We start from the raw sequence: 17,104 nt of genomic DNA on the forward strand, positions 1-17,104 counted from the left end.
TTTTTTTTTTTTTAAGGAGTGAATTTATAGAGTAGAAAGATTCAAATAATTCTGTTGTCCAAAAGGAAGTGTTGATGCATGCCATCTTCTTCTAGAATCTATTTTAGAAATGGTCAGAAATATAGATCAATGTTTAAGTATCAAAATTGTTTTCCAATTAAAAAATATTATAGCAAAAAGTATAAAGCAACCTATGTCACAAAGGAAAATAATGAAACAAATTGTTGTAGATACAAAGTAATGTAAACAATAGAATAAATGTTAGGAAAATGTTCATAATTCAGTGGTGAGTGAATAAACCAGGTTAACTGTGTATAGATATATCCCCAAGACCTTGAAATGTCCACACTGGATTTCCAGTATTGTATACAGCTCCCCTCATTCATTATCTGCTTGGCGATGGGAAGAGAGTGGCAGGTCTGGCTGAGATGGAGAGGTTGGGGAGCTGCCCCCACACACCTGCTTCCTAGCATGGGTTCCTCAAAATAAGTCACCACCTGTCAGTGGGCTTTTGGAGTCACTGGAACAGAGTTAGAGCCAGAATTCCAGGAGTCTGATTCTAATTAAAAATTTTTTTTCAGAGAAAGGTATCACTAAAATGATAAAATAGTTTATTCACAGATTTATAAGTTTGATTTTAAAAACTTACGTTCCAAATGTTCTACAATGAGAAAATATAGTTTGATATTCAGTAGAATTATTGTTAGTTTTCCATTTTTCATTAAAGGAATAATGTTGAGCCTATGTGTATGATCCACAATTTTACATTGTGGGGAATGAAAATGAGACCATTGGAAATACCTTAGGTTGTTTTTCTTTATGAAGAATGAAAGGGAAACTCACACTGTCAGCCCACTGCCAAGTGTTGGGAGAGTGTTAAATCTAAAATTGCTTTAAGTGAGAAATAGCAGCAAGAGAGAAATGAAGCAGGGTGGGGACCTGTGGATTTGGTTACTAAGGAGGAAATATGTCAGTCACACTATTTTGCTGTCAGAAATGGAGACCTCAGAGTAGATGGCTGAAACAAATTGGGTATTTAGTTTTCATGTAAAAATTTTGGCAGGTAGTCCAGGGCCAGTGTGTTTGTTCCATGATCTTATCATAGACCTGTACTTCTAGCACTTTCTTCTGCCATCTTTGCCATGAGATCTACCCTTGTGCTCTATTGGTGGCTGCTTGAGCTGTGCTAATCATGTCTGAATGTCTGGTGGAAGGAAGCAGGAGGAAGGGCAAAGAGCACATAGGGACCTGTACCTGCCAAGGCAGCCCCTTCACGCTTTCTCCTGGAAGCCCCACCCAGTGATTACCAGTTACCTTTCATTGGCCAGAACCAGGTGCCATGACTAGCCTTAGCTGCAAGGGAAGCTGGAAATGCAATTTTTATCCAGCTACATTGTCTTTCAATTAAATGGAGTTCTATCAGTAAAGAAGATGAAAATAGATACTAAGTACTTAGGCAGTTTCTGTCATAAAAGTTTATTATAAGACTCAATGGTTTTGAAATACTGTGCTATGCTGCAGTATAATACACTTTTAAAGAGTTGAATGAGACAAGGGCTTAATAGTCCAGAAAATATGAATTCTTTAGTAAAGATTGTTGTGTGTTTAATTTCCTATATATTATAGGGTTTTACTGTTTTATTAAATGTTGAGATATTGGTCCTGTGGGGGAACAGAATTGGCTACCCCAAAATGTATCTTTTGGGCATGAGGATTATTTCAGGCTGATTACTTTTAAAAACTGCAGACATGGGAGAAGCTCTGAAAAGTAGAATTTACTTACCTTTGTAAGAGACATTTACGTTTGTAAGGTAAATCTCCATCTGTAAAGGTGTCTCCCTCTCTGTACCAGGAAGAAGGGAGGATGACCTTATCTCTAGAAACTCTCATCAATGTGGAAGGCAAGGACTTAAATCCACATAATAACCTTACTCTTGTTTACTGTGCTTTTCTGGTAATCTCCCATAACTGACTCCCCTCACCCCCAACATCCTCCTTTGTCTTTAGCTGAAGATGGTATTTAAGTTGAGGGCCTCTGCCATTTCGGCGAGTTGCTCAGTTTTCCTGAGTCTCTCCCATGTACACGTGTTATAAAGCTTTGATTGATTTTCTCCTGTTACTCTCTCTCATGCCAATTTAATTCATAGCCCAGCCAGAAGGACCTAGAGGGTAGAGGATTTGTCTTCTTCCCCTACAGTCCTCTTCAAAGGAGAACAGGGCTTCACATGGTTCAAGGTCCCTTTAGGATTTTTTTGCAAGGGCCACATGTAGATATGTTAATAAAGTTAACAATTCTGCTATTGTTTCTCTGGTTTTTGTTTTTAATAGAATGTCTGTGAGTAGATCCATGAGTCTGCTATTGGGCTATGCCAGTATTTCCAAATTATCTTTTTGACAGGTAGTCCTTTAAGAAAACAGAAAGTGAAAAACATAATGACCAAATTACTTACTTTCGTTTCTCGTTATTGGGAGATAGAAGAAACCTTCTCCCTCCTTGATTCTGTAAAAGTATGTAGTTCAGAGCTGACTTTCTGGCTTTTTGTTTAGCCACGTGACTTCAGACACAGTAGAGCCAGCGTGGGTTAGAGTTTTTCATTCTTGTCCTTGAATCCCAGCTCTGCAGTTTTGAGCTGTGAGATCTTGGGCAAGTAATCTGACTTCTCTGCTGCAATTCACTCATCTTCAAAGTGGCATTGATAATAGATGGTAGCAGTGTTTACCTCATAGGATAAAATGAGAGGCCATAAATAAAACACTTAATTCAGGGCTTGTTGTATGTACTGAACAAATGTTAGCCGCAGCCAGTGGCAGTATTAAAGCAAACAAGACAGAAATCCTGAGGCTGCTGTGAAACATTCAGTAGTTGATTCCTACCAAAAGAATTGTGAAGAATTCTGTTCTGAGTAAATTGTCATTTATGTACAAGTCCAGCTTGCAGCCCAGCAGTTTATACTTTCTACCATCTGTCAAAGCCTGTCAGAGCCATGAAAGATGTTTGTTTCAGGGTTACTACTTAAGAAAATGCCTCTGCTGTTTTCAAGAAATATACCCCCATCTTCTTGTCAGTAAGATAATGTGCCAGGACAGAAAGGGTGCCATGGGATGTGACACAGGACATATTTTCTTTGTCATGAGTTTTGCTTTGTTGTGTTTTTGGAGTGTAATATCTGCTTATGTGTGTGCAATGTATTTAAGTTTTAAAGCATAATGATGCATTGAATACCCCAAACCCCCATGCAGTCTAACTGCTAGAATGTTAGCAATAATGCTTATGGGGTGCTCCTTCTGCAATCCTTCCCTGTGCCCCCGTCCCATCACCCGGGGTGGCCTGAATATTCGGTTTGATTTCTGGCCTTTTAAAAATTAGTTTTGTCACATGCACATGTATTTTTAGACACTATATTTAGTTTGGCTTATTTTGACCTTATTATAAGTAGCATCACTTTATGTAGTCTTCTGGGACTTTGATTTTTTTCACCTGACAATAGGTTTTCCAGTTTATCCATATTATTATGTGAGCCATCATTCAATCATTTTCATTGCTGTATAATATTCCATTTTGTGCATAGACATTTATTTATTTATTTATTTATTTTCTTTTAAAGATTTTGTTTTTTTCCTTTTTCTCCCCAAAGCCCCCCCGGTACATAGTTGTATATTCTTTGTTGTGGGTCCTTCTAGTTGTGGCATGTGGGACGCTGCCTCAGTGTGGTTTGATGAGCAGTGCCATGTCCGCACCCAGGATTCGAACCAACGAAACACTGGGCCACCTGCAGCAGAGCGCGCGAACTTAACGACTCAGCCACGGGGCCAGCCCCCATTTTATTTTTTATTACCCTGCCAGAGGACATTTTCTTTTTCTCTTTCTTTTTTAAAAATAAATATTCCTGCTGTGAACACTTTCCTGTACATGGTTCCTGATGCACATGTATAAAAGTTTTTCTAAAGCATTTACCTAGGAATGGAGGTGCTGCCTCATAGAGTGTTCAACTTTACCAGATACTGTTGAATTGTTTTCCAAAGAGTTTGTGGCAATTTATGTTCCTGCAACAGTGCATAATCATTTTCAAGACAGCTTTATTGAGGTATAATTTGTATACCACAAGCTTCACCCATTTTAAGTGTAGAACTCAATGATTTTTGTGTAACTATCACCAGCGATCTAGTCTTCGAACATTTCCATCACATCCAAAAGCTTTCTCATGCTTACATATATCCTCTTTAGCACTTAATATTGTTCACCTTATTGCTTATTGTCAGTCTCGTTACTTAAAATATCTTGTGTGTGAATTTGCATTTCTCTGATTGCAAATGATGTCAAACATCTTTTGACGTCTTTATTGGCCATTCATGTTTCCTCTTTCATGAAATGTTTTCTGCCCATCTTTCTATTCGATTGTTTAACTTTTTCTTGTTATTTGGAATTGTTTATGTGTTCTGGATGCCAAAACTATGCCAATTATATTGTTTGAATTACTTGCTTCAGTTGTGGCTTGTTCTTTTCACTTTTTTGTTTCTTTTTAAATTTTCAGCATCTTTTAATTTTTTTGTGATAGCAGATATCTGTTATATATCTGTTGATAACAGATCGGTTTTAATTCTAGCACCTGAAGCTACACAGGGGTGCATTTTATAAACTTCATGGGACGGTTGTCTGCATTCACTAAAGTGACAACTGTGTAGTACCACTGAGTATCTCAGAACCAGGAACATCTTTTACTTGTTTAGGTCCAGTCCATAGAATAAAAACAAAACCAGAAGCCATCCACAGTTCTGCTAATTGTCAGTTAAATATTTTACACTTAATAGTTGATGTAACAGTATCTAGTAGGGGATTTTTAAAAAAAATAGCTTTATTGAGGTATAATTGACATACACTAAACTGCACCTAGTTAAAGCGTACAATTTGATAAATTTTGACATATGTATACATTCATGAGTTTGTCAACATGGTCAATATAATGAGCATATTCATCACCCCCAAAAGTGTTTTCATGCCCTTTTAAAATCCATTCCTCCTACTACAAAGCTACGGTAATCAAAACAGCATGGTACTGGTACAAAAACAGGTGCACAGATCAGTGGAACAGAATTGAAAGCCCAGAGATAAAACCACACATCTATGGACAGCTAATCTTCGACAAAGGAGCTGAGAGCATACAATGGAGAAAAGAAAGTCTCTTCAACAAATGGTGCTGGGAAAACTGGACAGCCACATGTAAAAGAATGAAAATCAACCATTCTTTTTCACCATTTACTAAAATAAACTCAAAATGGATCAAAGACCTAAAGATTAGGGCTGAAAGAACAAGTCTTCTAGAAGAGAATATAGGCGGTACACTCTTTGACATCAGCTTCAAAAGAATCCTTTCGGACACTATGACCCCTCAGGTGAGGGAAACAATAGAAAGAATAAACAAATGGGACTTCATCAGACTAAAGAGCTTCTTCAAGGCAAGGGAAAACAGGATTGAAACAAAAAAACAGCCCACTAATTGGGAAAAAATATTTACAAGTTATTTATCCGACAAAGGGTTAATCTTCATAATATATAAAGAACTCACACAACTCAACAACAAAAAAATCAAACAACCCAATCACAAAATGGGCGGGGGACATGAACAGACATTTCTCCAAAGAAGATATGCGGATGGCCAATAGACACATGAAAAGATGCTCATCATCACTAATTATCAGGGAAATGCAAATCAAAACTACACTAAGATATCACCTTACACCTGTTAGAATGGCAAAAATATCCAAAACCAAGAGTGACAAATGTTGGAGAGGCTGTGGAGAAAAAGGAACCCTCATACACTGTTGGGGGGAATGTGAACTGGTGCAGCCACTATGGAAAACAGTATGGAGACTCCTCAAAAAGTTAAAAATAGAAATACCTTATGACCCAGCCATCCCACTACTGGGTATCTATCCTAAGAACCTGAAATCAGCAATTCCAAAAGTCCCATGCACCCCTATGTTCATCGCAGCATTATTCACAATAGCCAAGACCTGGAACCAACCTAAGTGCCCAGCAACTGATGATTGGATAAAGAAGATATGCTATATATATACAATGGAATACTACTCAGCCATAAAAAAGGACAAAGTCGTCCCATTCACAACAACGTGGATAGACCTTGAGGGTATTATGTTGAGTGAAATAAGCCAGACAGAGAAAGACGAACTCTGTATGACTCCACTCATAGGTGGTAGTTAACGTATAGACAAAGAGAACTGATCGGTGGTTGCCAGGGGAAAGGGGGTGAGGGGAGGGCACTAGGGCTGAAGTGATGCACCTACAACATGACTAATAATGATGTATAACTGTAATTTCACAAGGTTGTTAACTATCATAATCTTAATGAGAAAAAAATCCATTCCTCCTGCTTCTCCCCACCCCTCACCCAGTACCACACTCCTAGTCATATCCCAAGGTAACCACTGCTCTGTTCCTGCAGATTTGTTTGTATTTTCTGGAAGTTTATATAAATGGAATCGTACAGTATGGATTCTCTTACATCTGGCTTATTTCATTTCAGATAGTTATTTTGAGAGTCATCCATGCTGTTGCCTGGATTTCACTGTATAAATGTACGAGTTTCTCCATCACCTACTGAACGACATTTGGGTTATTTCTAAATTTGGAAGAGAGCAGCTATGGATATTGTATACGAGTCTTTGTATGGACACATGCTTTAATTTCTCTTGGGTCAATGACTATGAGTGGAATGGCTATCACATATAGTTGGTGTACGTTTAAGTTTTACTTTTTATTCTATTTTTATTTATTTTTTATTGTGGTAAATTGGCTTATAACATTATATAAATTTCAGGTGTACATCATTGTATTTTGATTTCTGTGTAGATTACATCATGTTTACTACCCAAAGACTAATTACCATCCATCCCCACACACGTGTGCCTACTCTCTAGCGGGGGATGTTGAAAGTGATTTCAGGTTCTCATCCTGTTCTACTCTATTGGGAAGGTTTCTTGAGTAGGCATGTGGCTGGCCAAATGGGGCTACCACCAGGACTAGAGCAGCAAGTAAAATTTTTACCACAATTTCTGTAGTTTTCACTTTTTTTGGTCAGTTAGAAGTGAACAGTGAGAATTAAATGCTTATCTTTACATGTATACAAGGTCTGTTGTGAAAGCATGTCTGTTTACAAACATGTAAAAATACTGGGTAACTGGTTTGATAAGAAAATAATGTATAAAGGTATATAGCAAGAACATTAATCATCTCTGACCCTGGAAGGATCAATTCTGTATTTTATATTACCTCAAACAAAAGCAATTTTAGTTTTTTGAATCCCTTATCCAGAAATACTTGAAATGGAAGACAGACAGAAATTATTTATTTATTTATTTTTGAGGAAGATTAGCCCTGAGCTAACTACTCCCAATCCTCCTCCTTTTTCTGAGGAAGACTGGCCCTGAGCTAACATCCGTGCCCATCTTCCTCTACTTTATATGTGGGGTGCCTACCACAGCATGGCTTTTGCCAAGCAGTGCCATGCCTGCACCCGGATCTAAACCTGTGAACCCCAGGCCGCCAAGAAGCAGAACGTGTGAACTTAATCACCGTGCCACCGGGCTGGCCCCCAGAAATTATTTATTTTTACCCTCATCTTGACTGTGAAAAGAATTAGATTAAAAAACAAAGAACTATTGAAATACCTAAGTCCAGAATGAGCCCAAATTTTTGGTCACATGGAATATTATCATCTTCAAGAGTAGGAGTGATAATGAAGGCTTTATAAGCAGTTTTTAGTCTGTACATACAATAGGCGTATTTTGGCCACTGGAAAACAAAAGCTGTAGCATCAGTAAAGGTCTGAGAAGTCTCAGATTTGTAACTTCTGTTCAGTGTATTTAAGGTTAACCAAAGTTGACACCAGAATTTTTAAAGATAGGCTTCTTTACAGTGTCTTTCAATAAATAAAGATTTTAAGTTTAACTTAATTGATTTATCAGTCTTCTCTTTTATTAATTTTGTGTAGTTTTTGTATTTTTATTTCTCCTGGGACTCTGATTACATGAACCTTAGACGTACTCATTCTGTCCTAATTTAACTTTGAGATTTTTCATCTTGTACAGCACTGTGTATTAGTGTCTTAAATTTTATCTTCTGGTTAACAAGTTCTCTTGTTTAGCCCTTTCATTGAGTTTTTAGTTTAATAATGATATATTTCACCTAGAAGCTCACTGCTTTCCCCGATGTGACTGGTCCTTCCAAATAGTTTATTTTATTTGCTTGTCTTTGTGATTCTAGTTTTTATTTCTTTAAACTTTTCTTTTCTTTTTTTTGCTGGAGAAGATTTGCTCTGAGCTGACATCTGTTGCCAATCTTCCTCTTTTTCTTTTTTTAACGTGAGCCGCTGCCACAGCCTGGCCACTGACAGACATGTGGTATGGTTCTGCACCTGGGAACTGAACCTGGGCTGCCAAAGCAGAATGCACCAAACTTTAACCACTGGGCCATCAAGGCTGGCTCAAACATTTCATGCTTTTTAGTGTCTCTCTGATAATTCTGTTATCAGCAGCCTTCGGGACGGGGGAAGGTTCTGTTTGTCAGTTTTTGCTGGCTTTCTCCTCTGTTGGCTTGCCTCCCTTTATGTGTGACGATCTTTGGTTGTATGCTTTGGTTTGATCTTAATTTGTGGAAAAATTATAGTTCTCAATGGAGAATGCTTTTCTTCCAAGAGGACTGGGGTTGCTTCTGCTTGGAACGAGGGATTCCGTTAACCTCAGATCCTCAGTGGTCCAGACTCAAGGCAGGAGTTTCAAGCTCTCTGAAGTCTTTCATTTGACTGAGCATTTCCCCTTTCTTCTGCTCTGCCCTATTTCTTTTTATACTCATATTTTTTACCTTTTGAAGGTAACAGTCTTTTTATATGGTCCTTTTGTGGCAGAATATTTTTATTTCTTTCAAAACTTACTCTACGTTAGTTATTGCCTAGACTTTCAGAAAGAAAAGAAAGCACTGCTGTAAAATTGTAGGTATTTTGATATATAAAAATGCAAAAAAGTTTAGAGAATATGAGATGTTCTCATGGAAAGGAAGAAGCAAAAAGAGCTATCATGTCATGCATTGTAATTAATTTTGAAGCAAGATAAATTTCACATGGCTCTAATTTTATTCTTACTGTGCAAAGATCCTAAGGAAATCCTCAGTCTATTTTAAAATGTGGACCAGAGCTTTCATTTTAGTTATTGAAAGGTACACTTTTCACATGTTACTGTGTGAAATGGTTTGAATTTTGAAGTCTTTAAAGAAATAGCCAAGTTTTATTTCTCTTTCTCCATGTGCATTTACCTTTGAAACTTCAAGGGCTTGTTACAGCCATGTGAAGTAGTGGCGGCAATTTACATTAGCCTAGCTTTAAGTTACCAGCAAATTAGTGGAGTTGGGTGAATGGCCTTTTGTTTGGATCACAGTACTCTAGTAGGTGTTGGCTGGGCTGTGATAAGGGTCATAGAAAGTGATGGTAAGAGCCAAATGAGGAAAAGCATAGTCTTTTAAGAAATACTTAAAAATTAGTGTTTTTATTTACTTAAAGTGAAAATACTTACAAAATTAAAAAATACAGCACAGTAATATGCTAATGAGAAACACCATTTCACAATGCTGGGTTTTAAAAATGGGACCAGCACCGGTATTCATGAAGGGATTAATTACAAAGAATTATGATTTGCTAGACAGATAATACATTTGCTGCTGAGGACACTACACGCTCTATTCTGATTTTCAAAAAAGGCGGTCTGTTCAGTTACTGAGCACCTTACTTCCATCTGTAAAATGAGGGTGTTTTGCTTTTGTTTCCTAGCATGGGGCTTATCCCAGTGCTTTTGAGATCCCCGCATTAATAAAATAATTACTGAGTACCTACAGAGTTTCAAGACTTGGTACTAGGTTTTTGGTAGATGTCAGACGTAAAGAAAATGTTACTTTCCTTTTTTTCAAAGCTTGTTTACTAATTTTTAAAAGATTTCTTTGCATACATTGCTTTGCTTCTTCTCAGTAATCTGATGGGAGATGCAAGTCCTGTTATTAAGTGTAAGAGATGTCCCCAGTCCTAGAGTTGGTAGGCGAAAGGCGATATAAACGGGTGCTTGCTGTGTCGGCTCTTGTGCAGACCAAGAGCACAACATCCAGTTATAACTCAGTGATCACATCTTTTGGTAGAAGAAATACTATAAGTTGGTCTGTCTGTGTGCTCTTTTTGAAGACCTCATTTCAATCAGAGGTAGACCTGAAAAATTTAGACTCTTTAATAATTTCTTTCAGGATTTTCTCAGAGTCTTACAGCATCTAGGTAGTAGATCTTCTTTTTTTAATAATTGTTTTTCTAATGAAATGATGTTTCCCTCTGTAAATTCTTGCATTTCGGAAGTTTTTCTTGGTCGTTGTGAGTCCAGCTTACAGCTGGGCATGTGGCATTGAAACTCAGGAGAGAGATGGGGGGTCATAGCATTGTTTGGAAAGCAGCCTCATGGGGATAATGTTGAAGGTACTGAGAATGGTGGAAGGAGATGGAGGAAAAGCAACGTGTGGGTTGGATGTTGACATTGTTGAGGATAGACTATAGAGTGATGTCAATGAAGATGTGGAAAACCCCAAATGAGAGAGTGAGTGACAGGTTAGTGATTTAGAGCTAATTTTTTGAGAACAAGGGCCATGCAGACTCTTCCTCTTCTACTATATGAAAGGTACTGTAAAAATATAATCAGTAATAATTGAGCATGTCAATTTATCAGTTGTGTTTTTGTGGCCAGCTAGACTTCTGTGTAAAGCAAATGAGAAAGCAGCCCCTGAAACAGATAAAATAGAGTGAAGAAATTCTTGAGTGCGCTGAGTCTTCATTTGGAAGTGTTTCAGTGGTCACTCAGGGTTTTTTCACATGCTCAGTGTTGATATTGTAGTAATTTCTCATATTTACAGGCAAGTGAGTTTAGCTCCTCTACTTTGTGGCAAGCAGAATGTATTGTTGGTTCGACCTTGGTGCAGTACCGCTCACAGAATCGTCACCTGTGGATTTGGCAGATGTGCACGGGGTGGCTCAACTCTTGCACAGCTTTTTTCCACGTCCTTGTCACTCTTATCTTGGCTACTGCTTCACAGAGGCTTCTCTGAAGAAGTCACTTAGCTTTGTTCAGGACTCGTTTACTTAAACCTGTGTGCTAGATCCCACTTGTTCTGCAGTTGGTTATTTAGTTTTCACAATTACTCAGGCCGCTTGCACAGTGTTGCTCTAGTTACGGGCCACATTTATGGAGTACCTGACACAGTTATTTAGTGTTGGGTAATTATATGACTAGTTTTTAAAAACTGAACAGTTTTCTCTGCCCCAAGCTCACAGTCACTAACTTTATTTTTGTAGCCTATCTCCAAAATTCCTTCCTCCTTTATCCCTTTTAAATTATTGCAAGAAGTATCAACTCTTTAATGCCTGCTACCTTTTTGCAGATATGTCCACAGATGTATTTTGTTTGATTCACATAGTTTTAAAAACTAGTAAATGTCCCATAAAATTTAGATTTTGGGCTTCACTTAAAAGATCAGGATTTCTGGCAGCATTCCCAGTGACAGCACTAGACAGGAGCTGAGTAATGGCTCTTCTCCTTAGACAGGAGAGTAGGTGGTCTCCAAAGGGTCCCCCTCACCTCCCTTTTGACTTAGATCTGGTGGCTTCACTCATTGAGGTTACCTGCCTGGCTCTTTGGGCAGCTGAGTTTGTAACTCCTGCTTTATCGCTCAGCTCTTCGCTTCCTGCTCTGCCCTTTGGAACGTGCTGCTGGCAGCCCTCTTCGAGGTGAGGTGGGCTCTGGACCCCGGGGGATACCACTCAAAGAGGCTGTAGTCCTGAAACCACCTCCTACCTTTTTAAAAGAAAAACTTAGGGGCTGGCCCCATGGCCGAGTGGTTAACTTTGTGCCCTCCGCTTCGGTGGCCCAGGGTTTCGCCAGTTCTGACCCTGGGCATGGACATGGCGCCACTCATCAGGCCATGCTGAGGTGGCCTCCCACATGGCACAGCTGGAAGGACCCACAACTAAAAAAAAAATGTACAGCTATGTACCAGGGGTCTTTGGGGAGAAAAAGGAAAAATAAAAAAATGTCTTTAAAGAAAAAAGAAAAACTTAGCAAGAAAATTTTTTGAAATATTTTCAAATGTATTTTGTGGTCTTGTCTTTACAACTGTCCCATGCGGCAGGCAAGTCTGGATTTATGTACTCTTGGGAAGCCGTAGGACCCGGCTTCTGCTGGCAAGGGTGTAGTTTTTAAAAGTAGTTCAGTGTGAGACTGGACCTTTACTGTGGCTGTTTCAAGGTGGCCACAGTCCTGTCGTGGCCCAGTTGGTAGACTTGAACCCTGGTCACTGCTCTGCTCTGAATGACCGTTGAGAAACCATCAGATCCTATGACTCTGGTGAGTGGTAGAACCAGTAGTTGATTACAGAACTTTTGACTCCTGTACAGCCTGCTGCTTTTCTGGTATCAGGTTTTTTGAGATAGAAATTCTTTATTCCATTTTGCTATTTGTTGGGTGAGGGCAGAAGAAGAATATCTGTGTTAACCATGATTTTCATAAGTTTGCTAATTTGTCTTTTGTCTTGGAAGAATATTTTTGTACTTTTTCATGAGTGTGCCCTCATTTTTTGTATGAACTTCTTTTTTCATTCATTCTCTGGGCCTGGTCCCATGGCCTCGTGGTTAAGTTGGATGTGCTCTGCTTTGGTGGCCCAGGTTCAGTTCCTTGGTGCCGACCTACACCCCTTGTCAGCCACCATGCTGTGGTGGTGACCCACATACAAAATAGAGGAAGATTCCCACAAATGTTAGCTCAGAGCGAATCTTCCTCAAGCAAAAAGAGGAAGATTGGCAACAAATGTTAGCTCAGGGCGAATCTTCCTCAGCAAAAAAAGCCCATTCTCTGCTTATTAGTACATTTGGTAGTTCTAAAGGTTTGATCACGTCTTCCTTCTTTTCTTTCTAGTTTTAGGCCATCTTCATTTAGAAATATCTTTTTGGGGATGTTTTAATTACTTTTAATTTGGGAGGGGGAAGGGCAAAAGGGGTGATTAGGCTCACATGTGAGGGGATGGACTATAATTAGTGTTCGGGTGGTGAACATGATGTAATGTATACAGAATTCGAAATATGATGTACATCCGAAAAAATAAAAATTAAAAAAAATTACTTTTAATTTATACTACCTCTGTGTGTTTTTAGGTGACACCATCAAATTACATAGGTGTATTATGACAATAGATGTGACCATATTCCAGTCACCTCCTTACCTCCCCTGGGTTCTGAAATGCCATCTCACTGAGGTCCGAATTATTTTCTGTGTCACTACTGAGTTACATTTGGGTTGAGGCATTTAGGGAACTGTCTGCTGTAATTTTTCCCCTAATGTGCTGTCCTTGTCCTACACAGCACTGTTTTATGGGATGTTAATGTATCATATAAATGAGGTTCCATGGTTAAATAATATTTGGGAAATGTGGAGTTAACCAAAGTTAAGCAGGCTTCCTTACGGTAGGGCCTCTTGGAACCTTCGGAGTGCCTGTCGACTCTCTAAGGGGAGGAGAAAAAGAGGCCATGGTTTTTTGGCCACAGCTTCTGGGTAGAACTAATGGTCCTTTGGAAGTATTTTGGGAAAAATTAGTTTACTATGGTTTTTGCGTTATTTTTCTGTGTTAGGTGGGAATGGCTCATCATTAGTGAGGTTTCTAACGTGACATGTTGCTGCCGTGTTGTCCTTCAGTCACTGAAGTTGTCCCAGTGACTGAGCGTCCAGGGTGCTCACAGTCCTGAGAAGAAGGTGCTCGTTGGCCTGGGTATGGCCCAGAGCACAAGGCCCGTGAACTCAGACTTGGACAGCCTATCTGTGTAGGTTTATAGATGCATCGTTCAGGCGCTGATGCCGCTTTGAGGCACTTACTCCCTCTGTGAACTCCAAAGCCTGGTCTTCAAACAGCTCTTGCCCCTGTTATGGTAACGAAGATTTAAGAGATCTTTCAAACTGCCATCTTATTCTTGATAGGAGGAAGATTCAGGGATGGAAAGGAAGGATCCTTGGTGAACTGCTCATGTTGCACATCGTGCATAAACCATGGTCCAATGGTGAATTATTTCAAAAAACCAGACAGACACAGGGTAAATAGAAAACGGAGCAGGACGGGCCTAGAATGCTGGCTAGGTGATTGGAGTGAAGGGAGTGGGGACCCAGGAGGCAACCTGCCCAGTGGATTTTAGGTGAGTTACAGATATTGCTGAAGCACCTGCTGGACGCTGTGTGGAAGAGCTTAATTGAGGGGATGGAATCTGGGAAGAGGTGTTTATCTTTGAACTAGGCTGGTGTGCACACTTTCTGCTGAGACTCATGGCTTGGAGCTTTGAACGGTTTGGCATGTTTCAGCCTGTCACTGTGTTTGTGGCTGGGGTCTTTCTGGAGACTGCTGTTACCCTAAATCAGTTCTATCACCAACCCCTAAGTGAAGCAGCTTTTACCAGAAGCTCTCGCGTGTTCGTGTGGGACGGCTGAACCCCTGGGTGGGAAGGATGCGGCAGCTTTATGTATTGGCCTGTCCTAAATTTCTGCTCCTTGGATCTTTGTTGACAGTGGATGCTGAGAGAAGAGAATGATGTGTTGTATTTTAAAAATCATCAAAACTGGAAGCATAGAGTTTATAAGTTGAAGGCCCAGGAGTCAGATAGATTTAGGTTTATCTTTGCCACCTACTACTAGCTACAGTATTAGTTTTTCCATTGGTTCATTTGGGTATAATGTTACCTATTTTACAGGATTGTGTTGAATAAGTGTTGTGTATGTATGTGTAGTGTAGCCAGGTAGAGTATGGTATAACCCTTCTCCTAAACGGCAGAGGAAGTGTACTCCTTGTCTGAATCCGTGAAGGAGACCTGGTGCTCTTCAGTGTTCCAGTAGAGCCTGTCCTTGGAGGCATTTAGCCAGTTCAGTAGAGAACAGAAATTGGAGAAGGAATTTTGAAGCAGTAAGATTTACTCTCAACCTCTGTTAAACCAGTTATTCTTGATATTTTTACAACCTCTTTAATTGAAATTATATGACTTTTTATTTTAGCAAAAGAAATTAAGTTTCAGCATTGTGGCAACCTTGGCCTTGTGCAAAAGAAACTGCTGCATATGTGTTCTTTGCCTGTTAATGGCAAAAACCAGTAAGGAATTTCATAGAACTTAATTATTGCTTATCACATATTCTGCTGTTGTTTTTTGAGGAGGCTTTTCAGTAAGATTTACTAGAGAACAGTGGAGATATTTATTTTATCAGTTCTAAGAGGAAATAATTTTATTTTCAAAAGGTTTTGTGTTCTTTAGCCTATTCAGTACTCTGAGCAACTCTGGGAGGGTGCTATAGCCCTCATGTTTTCATGAGGAAAGACCAGAAGCTCAGAAAATCTCGGTAATTTTCGCCCTGGTCATTGGCAGAGCTGGGGCTATAATGTGGGTCTTCTTCCAGCACTTTTTCTTCCCCATCCTCAGCTCCTTGGACCCACAGGTCTAGGGACGTCAAGAGATTCAGCCTCAGTTATTTCTGAAAGATAATGTCAGTCAGAAATAAAGACAGAACTTCTCCAAATGTAGAAATTTCAGAGGAATAGTGTACTTCTAAATTTGCAAGCTCATTCAGTTTAAAAATGATTCCTATAATATGGCGCTCATTTATTACTTCAGACTCATTGCCTCAGTAATGACTTTTTAATAGGACTCTATTATTAGAGTGGTTGGACTGAAGTCTGATTGGACCGGAGTTAAGAGATGGCATCACTATAAATAGATTGAGATAAAATATTTTACATAATTTGATTGAACTTTTATGAGGTCTCATAAGTTGGAACCTAGGATCTTCTCTGAAAGGGTACTTACTTTGACCAATTTCCGAATAGCAAACCTCTCCCTGTGGGGTTTAAGTTGTAGTTAGAGTGGCTACTTTGGGGAATTTGGGGATTGAATGATTTCCCTTGGCACTTTCAATTGTGTCACCTGAGGCAGAGCTTCATTAACTGCCCCATCAATAATTTTCCTAACCCAAAAGCCTGAGGAAGTAAGATTAGTACTCTGATTAGGGAGTCATGTAAAGACCACAATGAAAACAGAACAACCCTGAAAGTTTTTAGTATATAATAGAAGTATTAGACATGGTTGTCTGTGAGCCGCTGGCATAGTTCTTAGGGAGGGCCTTATTGGCATATATAAGTGACTCTAATGCCCTCTTTAATAGCACCACGCACGAAGAGGTTGAAATGGACTTAAAGACGTTGCAGTTTCTTCGTGATTGCATAGCATTGGGCCAAATCTCCGACATTTAGAATTTGATTACGAGAAAAGCATATGGGAAAAAAAAGTTTCTAAAAATTTTAAGCAGTTGTGAATTATAGTGAATTAATGATTGATTGATAAGTTCTAATAAAAATAGAATCTTTTCCTGTCACCTTAGCTCTTATACCAGCTACTCTAACCTTTTCTCTCTCTCTCTCATCACCAGCCATGTTGGGATACTGTTAGAAAACTACATTATTCCAGCAATTTAACCAAAGTTTGGATTAGTATTTTTAGCAGTTATTCTGTGTTTAAAATTTCCCATCAACATAAAAGGTTAATATTTAGTTGAAGAAGCAGTAGAAGCGCATTGATCTGTGGATTAGGATGGTGCTAAGAGTTTTTCCAGTAATTTGAGTTGAAACTTTTAGGAAACGGTGTATCACATGGTAAAATTGAAATGGATGGGATGAGAGATGGATGACAGATGATCTATTTTGCTAGTGGTATCATGAGATGAGGTCTGATGCTGAATATGACTTCTAAACTAATGTACAAATAAACAAGGCAAAAAGCAAAAACCCCCTAAAACAAGAAGGTGTGCCAAAGATGGCAAGCACACTCCAGATCATGATTTTTTGCTAACAGTGAGTGGGGAGTGGGGTCTTAGATTACATTCCCGTTGGGAATCAGGGAGTTATTTGGTATAATTTTATACTAATAATTTATATAGGATCACATTATGCTGGTAGTAATCTTGGATAAGTAATAATGGATATATACAAATATAT

At 39.0% G+C, this 17,104-nt stretch overlaps 1 protein-coding gene across 3 annotated transcripts in view; it reads left to right on the forward strand.

Annotated features, from left to right (window-relative positions):
* KDM4C (lysine demethylase 4C) overlaps positions 1–17,104 on the forward strand; it is a 390,924-nt gene that overhangs the window by 72,598 nt on the left and 301,222 nt on the right. The window lies entirely within an intron of this gene.

The sequence above is a fragment of the Equus przewalskii genome, chromosome 22, assembly GCF_037783145.1.
Source record: "Equus przewalskii isolate Varuska chromosome 22, EquPr2, whole genome shotgun sequence".
Lineage (NCBI taxonomy): Eukaryota > Metazoa > Chordata > Mammalia > Perissodactyla > Equidae > Equus > Equus przewalskii.